The 14277-nt window shown below is 35.0% G+C and overlaps 1 protein-coding gene across 10 annotated transcripts in view; it reads left to right on the forward strand.

Moving 5' to 3' along the window:
* The window catches only part of INPP4B (inositol polyphosphate-4-phosphatase type II B), an 837179-nt gene that overhangs the window by 350094 nt on the left and 472808 nt on the right, over nucleotides 1-14277 (forward strand). For 8 of the 10 annotated variants that reach the window (XM_082727238.1, XM_082727234.1, XM_082727229.1 and 5 more), the window contains exon 3: nucleotides 482-533. The exons of the other annotated variants lie outside the window; for them this stretch is intronic. The gene's annotated coding sequence lies outside the window, so the exon portion shown is untranslated. The remainder of the gene's footprint in view (nucleotides 1-481; nucleotides 534-14277) is intronic. 10 annotated transcript variants of the gene reach the window in all.

The raw sequence follows: 14277 nt of genomic DNA on the forward strand, positions 1-14277 counted from the left end.
TGCACTGAAATGGTTTTCTGATTCACTTATTTCTCGAGTCTCTGTTTCTGCCATGTGTTTCATTTGCTTTCTAAGTGCATTAATTAGTGGCCTCTGAATCTCTTTCTTAGCACTAATGTAAAAAACTCCTTATAATTACTATTATGGTTTATAGCTCTTAACATACAGGAAAAAAAAAAAGGTAAGGTTTTCCACAAACCCATAAGGCAGGAGGTGAACAGATGAATGGCCTTTGAACAAAATTAAAAGATCTGAATTTTTCAAGCTTCTTTTCATCCAATTATCCATTTCACAATTATAGTTGATTATTTAAATTTCTAGATTCTAAATATATGTTTCACTTTTACTCAAGTATTTTGATATATTCTGTTCTTACTCTTACTCTTCTTTTATAAAATGTTTCCTTTGCTTTGTGAATAATTTATACATGCATTTATTTTTCTTCAAATAGTTACTGAATATCTATCTTACTTTGTGGCAGGCTGCTGAGCTTTAACTGATGTGGGTCCCTCCCTCTTGAAGCTTGCTGTCTGGTAAGAGAGACAACCATTCATTAAATAATTGCACAGTTTAAAGTTGCTACTTTCCTAAGTTCTGCGAGCTAGAGGAGTATGGGATGATTAGAGCATATAACAGGGAGATCTCCTCTTGTTGGAGTAGAGTGGAGTGGTTGGACAAGTGTTCTCTGAAAAAGAACAGAAGGGTTAGAGATCTGAAAGAGAGATGAACTAGGAGCATGTGGGTGTAGTGTCCCAGCAAGGGGCATAATCTATGCAAAGATGGTGGGATGGTTGGAAGCAGAGTTAGTCCTGAAAAGGACACAACCAAGAGCTGTAAGAGGAGCAGGGACCTCCTCCTGAAGAGGATGGAGAGGCCAGTGACAGGCTTTTACAGGTCTCCAGTGTTTTCATTATCCTGTGAACTAGGAGGCTTTTGAAAGTTCTTAAGCTGAAGAATAATATGTGATTGGAGTTTTGAATAGGATCATTCCAATTGCTCTGCAAAGAAGGATTGGACCTGGGAAAGATCAATGTGGAGATAAGGTGGGAAGATCTTGTTACTATTGGGCCACAGATGACTAGATGACTCTAGCTTGCGTCAGATGGTAATGGTGGCAACAGGGACAAGTGGATATATGCTAATAATAATCAGAAAATAAAAGGAAGTTGATGAATTGAAAATAGGAATTAGTTATCTATAACACAATTTTCTGAGGTCTATTCTCAGTGCAGCATGACTCAGGCTTCAATGTCTGGCTGTTGAAACAAAAGTATTAAAACAAAACATCATTTGTTTAAAATATTCTTATGCATTAAAGATGGATGAATAATATATATGCTTATTAATTCTATCCAGCTTAATCAATGCATTAATATCAATTTTTGAAATGGAGAACTGTTCTTTGTAAATGGCACTAGCAAATCCTTTGTGGAGAAGCAGTCCACCTCTGTCTAGTGTCTTGCTTTATTTGGCATGGACTTTCCCCTTAGCTTGAGTCTGTGGAATTGACAGAAACTGTGACCTTCATACAGGCTTGTTAAAAAATCTATTCAAGAGAAATTGTATTCTGTTCAGGGAAGGACAGTGCCATTTTACTCAGGTGTGGATTAGATAATAGTAAATCATGTTGTACTAATGTTGAAAGCTACATCATCACTTTGGACTCATAAAAGAGAAATTATTTCTCATAGACTATACAAATGTGCACAAGCAGCTACAGGCGGTCAATTTGTCTAACACCACTTCAAGTTTTTATATTTTCTTTCAAGTTTTTGATGCTAGATAACCATTTTTATTTATATAAGGTTTATCATTCTTCTGACTGATAGCCAAGGACTTCCCTAAGTCACAGTATTAGTTTTCCAGGAAAATCTATTCATTCTGATACAAAAATCTTTCAATTGAGAAGTTAGATGAAGGCTTCCTCCAGTTTCCTTCCATTCTCCCCCCTCCCTCTCCCCCTCCTCCCCTCTCTTTCCCCTTCATTTTTCCCCTCCCCTTCTCCATCACCTTCCTCTTCTTTTCCTTTCTGTTTTAAAGAGTGACCACTTACCTTGGTAATGACTCTTTCACACCCACATCATTTATCCATCTGAATATCTATTGACTTTTTTAAAACTATATCTGGAATCCAGACAATTCTCACGCCCTTCACCATTACAGCTCCTATCTAAATCAACATCATCTCTATTTTATGTTATTGCAATGACCATCTGACTAGTCTTCTGGCTTTTAAGCTTGTCCTCAGGTTATAGTCTCCCCGTAGTTGTCAGCAATCCCTGAAAAATGTCACCTGTATTATAACATTCCTGTAAGTAAATGGTTCTTTGGCTGCCCATTGCAGAATAAGGGCTATATTCCTTTCATAGTCCTTAAGGCACTGCATTATTACTGCCCTCGAGCTCACTCTCTGACCTCCTCTCCTCCTCTCCTCCTCTCTAGGAGCACCCTGCCTTCCTTGATATCTCTCAGACATTCTAAACATTCTCCCACATTAATGTTGCTATTTGTAATGCCTCAATGTTCTGCCTCCAGACACTGTGATTTGTTTCTTCACTTTCATCAGGGATGTACTCAATTATTGCCTGATCACAAAGGCCTTTTCTGACCACCTTGTCTAAAACAGTATCTGTCATACCATTCTTAGTTACTTTTCCCTGCCTTTTCTTCATTGTCTATATAAATCTCCTAATATAGATGTGTGTTTATCTATGTCTTCATTTTTTTTTTTTCACTAGAATTAAGCCCTGTAAGAGCTGGGACTTGAACTTCTGTTTAGCCTAGCATCTCCAGCATTTACAATGGTGCCTCAAGTGTTCAATTACTTTTGGTTTAAGGGAAAAATATTGCTATAGTTCACATTTTCTAGGAGCTGGAAAACCAAAAACTGATTGTTCCTTAGAGACTCCAGAAGAAGCACATCTCTGTCCACAATCTGATTTTAGGATGTCTGACCTCTAGATCCATAGGAAAATACACTTGTGTTTCTTTAAGACATGAAAGCTGTGATAGGTTGTTTCAGTAGCAATAAAAACTAATAAACATATGGAGATGTCTAAGATGCAGCCTCATAATCCTTTTTAACTCAGTGCTTCAGGCATGTATGTATGGATTAGAATTAGCATACATGGTACTCATTATATTGTTCACTGGATTTTCTTTTGGGTATATGGCAAAATTAACTGTTATTGCCCCCTTAAAGTGAAGTGTGACCATGTGACTTTCTTAGAAAGATGACTAGTTAGTGAAAGTAGCATGTGTAACTTCCAGGTAACATTTCTAAGCCTTTGCAAATTTTGCCATACTGCCATTTTTCTTGTTATTGGAGTGTAGAAATTTTTTAAAGATTTATTTATTTATTTGAGGGGTGAAGGAGCAGCAGAGGGAGAGGAAGAGAGAATCCCAAGCAGACTCCTCATACTGAGTATGGAGCCCAAGGCGTCTCGATCCTCCGACTCTGAGATCACAACCCTGAGATTGCAACCTGAGCTGAAACCAAGAGTCTGATGTCCAACCAACTGCACCACCCAGGCCCCCGTGAACATAGAATCTTGATCAAATATACTCTCCATGAGCCTGGTCTCCTGACAAAACAATGACCACATTCCCTCAGAAAACACCAATGGACTTGTAGTGTGAATGAGAGATCATTTTGTGCAAGCTGTTGAGATTTGAGGGCTACTTTGTCAACGTAGCTAAATCTAGCCCAAAGGTTCTCAAAAGTTTTGACCAGGGACGCCTGGGTGGCTCAGTTGGTTAAGCAGCTGCCTTCAGCTCAGGTCATCATCCCAGCGTCATGGGATCGAGTCCCACATCGGGCTCCTTGCTCCGCAGGGAGCCTGCTTCTCCCTCTGACTCTGCCTGTGCTCACTCTCGCTCGCTCTCTCTCTGACAGATAAATAAATAAAATCTTTAAAAAAAAAAAAAAGTTTTGACCATAGGATCTTTTTTACAATCTTAAAATTTCTTGACATCCCAAAGAGTTCTTGTTTATGTGGGGTTATCTATCAATTTTTATCATGCTTGCAATTAAAATAGACATCCTTAAATAATTCATGTAAAAATAAATCCATTTTATGTCCACATAAAAATATTTTAAGGAAAAAATTATAGTTTCCAAAGCAAAAATAGTTTTATGCGAAGAGTGGTCCTTTTATACATATTTGTAAATATTTTAAATGTTTAACTTTATATGAGCTAGCTGGATTCCCGTATCTGCTTTCACAGCATTCAAACTGTTGCCATTTGTTGTGGTTGAAGTATATGGAAAAGATCCAGCCTCATGTAATTATATTGTATGGTTGTAAAGGGAGAAGTATACCCTTTTCAGATAATTGTGGATATTCTTCTTTGATACTACACTAGAATTCTGTAAGTAGTAGTTTTTTAAAAGTGAATTGCAATGTGGAACTGAAATCATATTAATGAACTTCTCATACTGCTAACATAAGATCCGTTGGTCTGTCTTTTTTTATTATTCAAGTATAGTTAACATACAATATTAAATTAGTTTCAGGTGTACAATATAGTACTTCAGCAATTCTATACATTTCGTAGCATTCAACCATAAAATTCGCAGCAGAAAACATAAGCAGTAATTTCTTTGATAGAAGCCATAAAAGCACTTTTCTAGATATGCCTCCTCTGTCAAGGAAAACAGAAACAAATTTAAGCTATTGGGACTAAATCAAAATAAAAATCTTCTGCATAGCTAAGGAAACTATCAACAAAACAAAAAGGCAACTTAATGAATAGGAAAACATATTTACAAATGATGTATTTGATAATGGATTAATATCCAAAATATATAAAGAACTTACTCAAAACCAAACCAAACCAAACCAAACCAAAACAAAACAAAACAAAAAAACAAACACCAAAACAAATAATTTAACTAAAAAGGGCAGAGGAACTGAATAGACATTTTTTTCCCAAAAAAAAAAAAAAAAAGATGACCAATAAGCACATGAAGAGATGTTCACTGTCACTAATTATCAGAGAAATGCAAATCAAAACCATAATGAAATATCACTTTACACCTGTCAGAATGGCTAAAACCATTGGTCTATCTTGCACTTTAAATGGACATGTGCCTGTCTCTGGAAAAACATCCATTTGGTCAACTGAAAAACCTTGATTCACTGAGTTTTGCAGATCTTTTACATGTTAACACATTTCTTTCTTTTTTTTTTAAGATTGTATTTATTTATTTGACAGACAGATATCACAAATAGGCAGAGAGGCAGACAGAGAGAGAGGAGGAAGCAGGCTCCCTGTGGAGCAGAGAGTCCAATGCGGAGCTCCATCCCAGGACTCTTGGGATCATGACCGGAGCCGAAGGCAGAGGTTTTAACCCACCGAGCCACTCAGGTGCCCCAACACATTTCATGATACAATATCAAACCCAACATTCTTTCGTATTGCTAACAAAACCTGTAAAAGAGATTTTTATGTATCAAGAAGTTGTTAAGACACTATTGCCAGATACAAGTTTTACAAAATTCTAACATTCTTTTAATATTCAAATTCCACTGAATTTATTTTCCTTGAAGTAACAAAACACTCTATTTTCAAGAAATACTCAGTTCTGCAAATATCAGCAAAATACTCAAGCCTGCATAAGTATAGTTTTTAGGTTAATTATTCTTTCAAGTAAAAGTGGTTTGTAATGAAAAGAGCAGAGAGTTCAACTTGCAACGCAAACAGTAGTTCCCATAGATGACCATTATGAACACTGCTGCTAACATGGCTCTTAATGATCTCTGCCCCTAGGAAATCATGCTTTTGTGTCATTCTTTCTCCTTGAGAGAGTTGGAGCTGGTGACTTGCTTCCAACAAATAGAGTATGGCAAATGTGAGGCAGAGTCACTTCTGTGATTGGATATAAAAGACTATGATTTCCATCTTGCTGAATTTCTCTGGTTCTTCTCAAATGCTTGCCCCCATGGAGAGAGCAGCCTGGCAAGGAATGGAGAGTGCCCTCCTAGCCAATAACTACAGGGAACTGAGGTTCTCAGTCCAAGCACCCCAAGTAATTGAATCCTACTAACAACCACATGGATAAGATTGGAAATGGGGAGGGGTCCATTTCTCCCCAGTTAGACTTTGACATGCTTGTGGTCCCAGGTGACACCTTGATTGCACCCTTGTAAGAAACCTGAACCAGGGGACCCAGCTAAGCAGTACATGAATTCCTGACCAACAGAAACCAAGATAATAAATGTATGTTGCTTTAAGTTGCTCGGTGTGGGCACAAACTGTTCAGAAATAGATAACTAATACAACTATCTACTTCATTATATAAAAGTATACAATTCTGCAATTCTACCTTTAACTCTATGTTTAATTTTTGTCAAAGAGAATATTAAAGCACGTCTTTAAGTTCCAAGATGTAATGTAAGCATTACGAATTTTTACTAATTCATCAAAGATATTCTTAAAATAAATTTTGGTGCATGTTGATGAAATATACAAAATCTGCTAGTACGCATTGGTTCTACTGCCTCAATTTATTCTAAGCATCAAGTAATTTTACCCATTATTGTATTTGTACCATCAGTGCAAATGGCCACACAGTGAAAGAGGACACATGCCAACATAGTAAAAAAGATGAATAATGTATTGAAAATTGCTTTGATTTCACAGAGATCCTGAAAAGTTCCCTGGGATCCCTAGGGCTCCTAGGATTACACTTTCAGAGCTGCTGCTATAGACTATCCCAATTATCACATCAGATGAATTGTTAATTTGCCATCCCAAGTCTATATATTACAACATGGGAAGTTGCTCAAGGGATGGCAATGCAAAATACTCTTCATTTAAAAAAGAAAACTAGTTTTTATAAGGTTTTGAAATTCTACCTATATAAAGTGCCTGCACATGATTGACTCTTTTTATCAATTCATGACTGCTGAAACATCACCCCTGCATTTACTACCCATTCAGGAGTATGTTTCAAAACAACGTTGATTATCACTGTGACTTGCTGCTGCTCATGACATCTTATTTTTTAATCATTAAGGAAGACATTGCTAATATGTTTTTGTGTATGTGTTTGTGTGGGTGTGTGTTTTGGTATGAGTTCTATTAAGTAGGAATCTGGTACAGCTTGAATAAAGTTTATAACTATTTCCAAGTACATATTTCATGCTTGCTTCAGCAGCACATACACTAAAATTGAAATGATACAGAGAAGATAAGCATGGCCCCTATGCAAGGATGACATGCAAATTCAAGTACATATTTCACTTGTATCTTATTACTAATATTGGTACCATAATGAATAATAATACTTCTTTGTGATAGGGAATTCAGAAAATAAGTATGTATAAATAAAAAATTATGCATTATCTTTCCACTAAGATAAAATCATTGCTAGCTGTTTTGTGTATTTTCTTTCTTTTCAAACATTTAAAATTCACATGAGTAATAGTTTAAATTTTCTTTAACAATATTAAAAAGGCAATTTGAACCCTAGAACTTGCTTTCAAACTTCAGGTCATGCTTGTCAATAAATTAAAGACCAAAGTATATTGATTTGATTGTGAGGAATCATGGTTTCACATCACAAAGACAGCAGTATTCAATTATTCAAAATGTTTTTAAAAAGTTAAAGCTTTTTCACTGTAGGTTAAATTTGTATATACTATTAAACATGTTATATAAAGTGATAATACAAGATATATTTTATTGGCCTTTTACATGCTATCCTATACATTTTATAGATCTAAGTTCTCATGTATGCATGCATTGATAAACAGATTATAAAGTAAAAGAAAAAACATAATAAGAAACACACCAGGATTAGCTTGTATTTTTAAGTGATGGGGTAACATGTTTCAAGTTCCTAAAAATTGGATTTTTTTAAAATTAAACATGGACCCCAAGATGTTACAAGGCAGCACTAGTGTAAAATGCAGGTGCTATTCCTGTATGCGTCCTACTCTAGAGCATGTCATGGTAGATGAACTTATCTCAGATGTCTGCTTGTCACTGAGGCTGAGCTGATCTTTTATAGTTGATTGGCACATCATGGCCAAAACTAATACTCTAGCCAGACCTCTGATAGACTGTTAAACTGAAATCTCTCATTATTTCTCCACCTTGATTTCTACCCAAGAGTTGGTAAAACTCCCTAAAAACATAATGAAAAATCCGAAAACAGGTGAATATTTTCTGTGACTACTGCTCATCTCTTTTTCATGCTTAAACTTATTGATTTCAAGATGAAATAAGTTTTAAAATAAAAGTGTTCTTAAATGGTACAAATACAGCATGTTCTTTACTGACTTTTATCTTTCAGGGGTCAGAAAAGGGTAGATACATGATTAGATAGATAGATAGATGATAGATAGATAAGAATTTTATATTTAATGGCCAGGATAACCATTTTATATTTAATATTTAATGCTAATAAAATCTGGGTTCTAGGCTGTTATTACCCTCAATTATTATTTACAAAGCTCTGTCAGTACACATGGTATTTAATGTTCAATGAAGTTGTGCCAGACAAATTCCCTTCCCTGAGGAGCCTCCAAGCTGAAAATAGGGTAAAGGATGCAGGAGAGAAATTGTGGGAAGGACAGAGTGATTAAGAATTGCAAAGTTGGCATTGCTTTGCTCAGTAGGTAGACAGCAAGGAGAACTTGAATGCTGGGAAATGATGCTTAGATTGGGAAGCCATTCAGTACAATAAAACCAATAACTAGAAGCAAGGAAAGGTATCAGAAAAGGAGAGTTTCACTCTTTAAGTGGGAAATCCATATCTGCAGCTCAGAAATTTCTTCATGCTTCATGTTCACGATGGTTTCTAAGCACCAGCTCTTACTCATCGTGTTCCCAACCAGTCGGCCTCAAACTTGAACATCATCAGAATCCATGCAGCCGGGTGGGGGTTGTTAAAGCCAGTTGCCATTACTGGGTCACATGTTGGTCAGAGTATCTGAGTCAGTGAGTCTGGGGTCTTGAATTAGCATTTCTAACAAGTTTTCAGATATTGCTGCTATTGGAACCGCCCTTTGAGACCATCAATCCTAAACTAGTATCTCCAATTCCTCTTACATCTTGTCCTCCAAACTGCAGCCTAGAGGCATCTCCAGTTCTTACCTTACAATCAGACAGTTCCCCAGTGCTGTCTCTGCTTTCCTAAGAATGTCCTTCAGATCTGTTTTAGCTTTTCGAACTGACAGAACTTGATCTAATTAGATCTTACTACCATTCCTATCACTACGGCTAGCCATAGTAGGAACTACAATGACTACAACTAACCACTTTGAACACCTGCTATACGCAAGACTATATAGTAACCATTTTAAAATATATTATCTCACTAGATAATGGTACTAGATCATTTGTATGATCCCCACTTACAAGGTAAAAAATTCATTTGCAGCAAGATTAATTTTATTTGCAGCAAGATTAATTCGCTTGCAGTGAGTATTACAGAAAGGATATAAATGAACATTTGTCTGACACCAAAACCCATGTCTTTATGTCCATCTTGTGTTCAGACCCTGCCTGAAGGCCACCTCTTTCATGCAGTCCCCATGCATGATTGGGTCAGTGTAATAGTGAACCCTCTCCCTTCTCTCAGCTACTAGTGATCTCCTTTATATTACAAAAGCTTAGTATGTATGAGGTGGCATTAGCAATCAGTACAGAAAGGATAGATTAATCAAGAAATGTCACTTGGGCAATTAAATGCTTGTATGACATAATACACAAATAAATAGCAGATGGAATAAAATCCTCAATGTGAAAAATAAAACCGAAAATTTTAAAAGACATAAGATGCCAAGGTACAAATGTCACATGAGTGGTAAATATGAACACCTGTTGAAATATTAAAAAAAATTAAAAAATGAAAGTTGAACCATAAACCAGGCAAGTTATTTGTAGTGAATTTGAACAGTGAAGGATTAGTTAAGGAAATATATAAGTAACTGTTAAATCTTCATGATTCACAGAAGAGGGAAACCAGGTGGCCAATATGTTTATGAAAATATGTTCAGGATCCAAAAATAATAAGGGAAATTAATGTTGTATATCAGCATTATATAAGTCCATACACATCAGATTAGTATGTCTGAACATTTGCAGAGATGTGAATCCCTGGGAATTCCTGTGGTGTGCTGGTGTGTAACTTGTTTAATTACTTTGGAGAGAAGTTTGAAATATCTACTAGCATTGATAATGTGGGTATCTATGACTTATTCATTCTACTTCTAGGTAAATACTCTGAAACATCTCTTCAACAGACACACAAAGATTTACGTGCAAGGACATTTATCACAACATTCTTTTTTTTTTTTTTTAAAGATTTTATTCATTTTGACAGAGAGAGAGATCACAAGTAGGGAGAGAGGCAGGCAGAGAGAGAGAGGAGGAAGCAGGCTCCCCTCGGAGCAGAGAGCCCGACGTGGGGCTCGATCCCAGGATCCTGGGATCATGACCTGAGCTGAAGGCAGAGGCTTTAACCCACTGAGCCACCCAGGCGCCCCATATCACAACATTCTTAAGAATAGGAAAACATTGAGAACAATCCATATGTTCTTTCTTTAATATTTTATTTATTTATTAGAGAGAGAGAACGAGCAAGGGTGACAGACAGAGGGCAAGGGAGAAGAAGACTTCCTGCTGAGCAGGAGAGGGACCCCGTCTCAGGACCCTGAGATCATGATGTGACCCAAAGGCAGACACTTAACTGACTAAAGCACCCCTCCCCCAATCCACATTTTCCTAATAGGTTATTGGATAATTAATTTTTGTGGTCTATTTATACAAAGAACATAATTCCTCAGTTAAAACAGATAAACCAAATCCATATGTATTATCATAATCCGTCTCATATACATAATGTTGAATACAATTAGTAAATTGCAATGTGTATGAACATGATAGTTTTTAAAAACTTAAAACACACAGGAATCCTATATATTATTTGTGAATCCAAACATACAAGTTAAAGTAAATATATGATCAAGAATAATATATACCAATTTTGGGATGTGGAAGAGGAAGGAAAATGGGATAGGGGTTGGCCTTGTGTAAGGAATCTTTGTTTATTATTTAGATGAAAAAATCTGAACCAAATACGGCAAAATGTTAAATGCTTGTTAAATTAATGTGGCAAACACTTGTGTTATTTTTTCTCTTCATTTATAAAATTTTTGTGATCAAAAGGGAACATTTTAATGAAGTCCTCCATGGTGAAAGATTTTGAATATTCTGGCTTAGACAAAATGCAGCCATTTTCTTTGCTGCAAAACTTTTCAGTCATTAGTATGCTAATGGCACTGTGAATCGCCAAGAGGATAATGTCTAATGAAATAATTCCCAAACTTATTTGACCATAGAAGTGTTTTTTTTTTTTTAATAAAACATCTATTAACATCTCAAGGATCTTTTGGGAAATGCTGTTATACATCACAGCTCTTAACTTTCTCTAATTGTTTCATATAATTTAACTTGGTTTCTATGGTTATATTCTCCATCTCCTCGAATTAGTACCTGTCTTACTCCTTATAACTAGGCATGTAATGGACATAAATGTAATAAATACTTTGATAGCTTGTTTGATTTTTCTGAGAACCATTATACTCAGTGTAGGTTTTGGGGAGAAAGTAGTGAAAGCAATCATTGTGTATAATTTTATATGGAAATAAAAAAGCAAAAACTCAAGAACACAAAGATCAATACAAGGGTTAACAGTATTTTTCAAACAAATGGAATATAATGATGACAAAACATTGCCAGAACTAGTTGCTGGAAACTTCTTTTCTTCATTTATTCATTCACCTCATCCAACAAGTATTGTGAAATATCTAAAGAGAAATTATTGCTTCCTAACATATAAGAAGTCTCATACAATCCAGTGCACAAGATTTCCCAGAATTAAATGATTTCCCAGAATTAAATGACAAATGATTTCTCAAAGAACTCAACCCTTTTGAAATTATATTGAGTATAAATCCTTTCACAATTTTATTAAATAATTAATTCATATGAAGATTTATAAATAGTAGGTATATCTCTTTGGTTTATAAGGGTATAATTTGACACAACAATTAATAAAATTGATTAAGCAAAAATTTATTGACTTACATTTTATTTTTCATTGTCCACACCTAAAACACTGTTAGCCAAACTTAGTATCAGAAAGAAATTTCCCTCATTACTACCTTTTGACAATTTACAATATATTAAATGCAGATGTTTGATGGAAATATCAAAATTTTAAAGTAGATATGTAAGATCCAGTACAGGGGTTAATAAGTTAACCCTTGTCCATTTGAGTGTTTCAGAAAAGCACTCTGTGACTCTCGTTTCATAACTTCTACCATTTATACCATTTTATATTTGGTGAAATTTTGTGTCTATTTGCTTAAAGATAAAACATTTGAATCTCATTCTTTTTGAATTTTTTATCTTATTATAATTTCCACAGCTCTTTAAAAATCATTTTGGGACTTACATAAGAGAAAATTTCTGCGCTTTGCAGAAACTAAATTTGTATATGATAAAATCTTGTGAAATATAATTCAATACTTTTAATATTATTCAGGTTAATTTAGAATTTTGACATTCCTATGAGAAATTCACATTAATACTAAGAAAGTAATCTGTGTTTTCAAACTTATTCTTATGTTGGAATCTAATGCTGAAAACAGCTTTTTAAATAGTTTTACTAAAAAATTATACAGGCACCTAAAAGATTTCAGAGATGTGATTTTTCATCTGTTTTGTTATTTTAGTCAGGGAAGTATAGTGATATAAATAGTAAAGTTATAGCTTCTCTAATTGTATTACCTTTTAATACTGAACTGAAATGTTAATGATAAATTGATTTTATACAGAGTAGAAGGCAGGTAGGGAAGAATGATACATTATCTGCTTTAGGTGCTTCAGCACCCTTTGTATAATGTTATTATGAATCAAAAATAAAGTTACAATTAATAATTATTTGAAATTTTTCTGCCAGTAAAGAAACTCATATTTTATTTAAGAGCACTGGAAGACCTTTGCAGTATTTTAGCCAGATGATCCTCTTAATTGCCTAACTTGTTTCACTATATGTTGAAATAAAATGACTCGATTCTGGCAGTTAACAGGGGGTAATGACAGAACATTAACTCACTACTTATAACTGTCTGGGTAATAAAATGACATCACCAGTATTCCACTTAGGCTATTATAAGACAATGAAATTATCTACGTAAATTAGAGTTACGTATACATTATGAAGATAAACATGTAGTATTTATTTTTGTAAACAATTTCTTGGACGAGGACATTTTTCAGTTTGACTTTCATTGAACAGATGTAACTATGGACATATATATCTTAGAGTATTAATTCACTAACATTGTGTCATTGTCAAAGTGATCATGCCTTCCTGTTGTTCCTCACTATTTTGCCATACCAATAAGAAGGTCTTGCTTGAAAAATAGGTGAGTAGTGTCAGGTTTGGTGGAAAGGTAAACCTTGTATAAAAGAAAATCAGAATGGATAGTATTTTAGTTATTTATTACTACATAGCAAATCACCTTCCCCTCCCCCCTACAAATCTTTGTGATTTATAGCAGCAAACATTTATTATCTTATACAGTTTCTGTGGATCTAAAGTTTAGGAGTATCTTAGCTGTGTGATTCCGGCTTGAGATCTTTCATGAGGTAGCAGTCAAGATGCTGCATTCATCTGAAGGCTTGACTGGGATGTGAAGATCTGCTTCCATGATGGCTTAATTATATGACTGGCAGGTGGTGCTGACTTTCAGTAGGATGCCTCAGTTCCTCATCATTTGGACTATCCCTTTGAATATGCTCTTACACTGCAGCTGGTTTCTCTTAGAGTGAATGATACAGGAACAAGGAAGAGGTCAAATGGCTTTGATGAACTAACCTTGGAAATCAATATCATATTGGATATACAGGTATCCAATGTGGGAGAGAACTATCTATGTAAGTGTGTGAATATCAGAAAATGATGGTTATTGGAGGAGACTACCTTAGAAGTTGGCTACTAAAGGAAAGGAGGAAAAGAAAAAACATGTATAATTTGAATGAAACACTGTACCTTGTCTTTGTTTCAGGACAATGAGTATCTCAATCACTGAAAATAATTTCTGACTGATTTTTGCAAGGTGAAGTAGCACAGAGGTTTTGCTATTGCCATCTATACAAATAAATCATTTTTGTTCATACCAATAACTTTGAAGTCTAGGTCATATAGAAAGGTGTCATTTTGTGGTGGGGTAGCTCTAGTGCCATACATCAAGA

The sequence above is a fragment of the Mustela nivalis genome (assembly GCF_964662115.1).
Source record: "Mustela nivalis genome assembly, chromosome: 4".
NCBI lineage: Eukaryota > Metazoa > Chordata > Mammalia > Carnivora > Mustelidae > Mustela > Mustela nivalis.